Source organism: Cyprinodon variegatus, unplaced genomic scaffold, assembly GCF_000732505.1.
Source record: "Cyprinodon variegatus isolate N-32 unplaced genomic scaffold, C_variegatus-1.0 Scaffold449, whole genome shotgun sequence".
Classification (NCBI taxonomy): Eukaryota; Metazoa; Chordata; class Actinopteri; order Cyprinodontiformes; family Cyprinodontidae; genus Cyprinodon; species Cyprinodon variegatus.
The window spans coordinates 324608-326735 of record NW_015150902.1 but is presented as its reverse complement, the minus strand read 5'-3'; the positions used below and the strand labels follow the sequence as shown (position 1 = coordinate 326735).

General features: G+C 40.3%; 1 protein-coding gene across 1 annotated transcript in view; it reads right to left on the bottom strand.

The window, feature by feature from the left end:
* fmr1 (fragile X mental retardation 1) overlaps nucleotides 1-2128 on the bottom strand; it is a 16186-nt gene that overhangs the window by 3011 nt on the left and 11047 nt on the right. The window lies entirely within an intron of this gene.

The window sequence follows — 2128 nt, the reverse complement described above, 5'->3', positions numbered from 1 at the left end:
GCAACAAACATTTCCCTCTCATCACTAACAACAGCTGAAATAAGGATGGCATCAGCTTATTTGAGTTTCCTAAGGATCCTAAGCTCTTTTCTGTTCTTGGAACATTTTGAGATGGAGGTTTTACTTTGTTCCCATATTTGGTTGGGTTATTTGGTTGTTCAGTGAAAAACTATCTTGAGAAGCAGCTAACAGCCGTATCTACAGTTACCTCCCCAAGGGGAAAGAGAGGACATAAGCAGGTGTTTCAGTCAGAGAAGGATGGATTCTTATTAAGAACTTGCTAATGTAACTCCCAACGCTTGAACTTCTAGCTCCACATCTGAGCCGAGACGTTGTTGAGATTAGAAAATTATTCAGAAAAGAACTAGCCCCACCCGCCAGCGGTCAAATAAATTTTTGCCTGTGAGTTGCCTAGCCTCCATCAATGCCCCATGCCCTAGAACTGGCGGGCCAATTACAACGCAGAGATGTGTTTTGAATATCTGGATGCAAAGCGGGCGGGGTTTTGAGGGTGTGACAACAAAGCTGCACGACGCTGGAAAAAGCACAACATGAAGATGGCAACAACTATTGAATAGTCCTGGTTTGACTCAGCTTTGGAATCAGTTTTGGAAGGATCAGACTTGGGGTTTTCATTGAAACGTGAGCCGGAAGAGGCTCTACGCTCATTCATTTATAAGAAGGACGTATTCGCCGTTTTACTGACAGGCTGTTTGTTTACCCTCCCCCACCAGCTTTCTGTTGCTCTTACTACGTCACAGTCAGTTGCGCTCTTCTGATGTCTCATTCATCGGGGCCAGACTAAATTACACATTTAATCTCACATCTAGTCTGGTTTATCAGGCTATTGCTTCACACTTTTACACAACGTCAATTTCTATACATCCTAAGTTTTGTGTTAGACAGTGCGGTGGCTGTTAATTATCCACAGCCATGAGGCCCGTGCTGTCTGTATATGGGAGGATTGCAAAGGGCGCAACTAAAACACGAGGCGATAAATTATAAGACAGGCAAATCTGTAAGCATTAGCTAAACTCTTTATGTCCAGGATGTCAGGATATTCTGGCATGCATCAGTAAATAAACAAGCTAACTCCAAATTCCTGTNCGAATGCTGCACGCTGCGCTCGTTGTTTCCGTCGACACGAATCTGTCAGAGAAAGAACATTGAAGCTCACACCAATCTCACAATTTTGAGAAAAACGATGATAAATCCTGCAGCAGCTAATTTTATTCTAATGATGCGGAAAACATTTTGTGGACTAAAAAATGTTCTGTTCTTAGCCTCAAAGGCTCCAAACGAAGGTCATGAGAGATAAGAATGAGTTAAACAGCCTCCTTCATGGCATGAAGGGGAGGACGGCTGTTTTGAGAAAATTCATCTGGCAGGTGAAAGATATGTTAACCTAACAGGGAACAGCCTCGATGAACTCAAGATGTTGTTGCTCCAAATGCTCAAGTGTGAGAAAGTTCTTTATGCAGGGGGTGGGTTGGTTCCCCTGGGAGGAGTGTGTGTGTTGGGATTTTTGTAAGGTATAAATATAAGTACTAAGGTTGCTTCAGTCAGAGCCCTATCTCTCCGTCTGAGGACGTTGAATAAATTTGAACCTTATTTCTTGCAAAAAATGCCTCAGCTCCCTGGCATTCCTCTTTAGGTGGGATACACCACGCTTAAAATTGTGCAAAACTCCTGAGGGTCAGAGACTCTCCCACCACAGTCTCTTAAAATCCTGTGGGTAACACTGCTTACATATTCCTTTAGTTGAAAGAGCAGAGCAGTAAGTATGCCAACATTGAAGAAAAAAAAAAAAAAATTGGATTTAAGATGAAAAATCTTTTTTGTCTGTCAATATGTTCTTTCCAGAACTCCTTAAACAGCATAGTTTTAATATCACCTGTTTGAATTTCAATATAAAATTTCTCTAAGGGACCATTTGCTATTTCATTATTAATCAATAAAACTAAAACAAAGCAAAAAAAAAAAAGAAGAAAAAAAAAAGAATCAACAAATGAATGAATTAGCTAAATAATCGTTGGCTACAAACCTAGATTCCATCAAAATTTTTATTCTTATTTTGAAGATTAGAAAAGCTTAAAGGAGTATGCCTTTGAGGAGATCAAAACATATT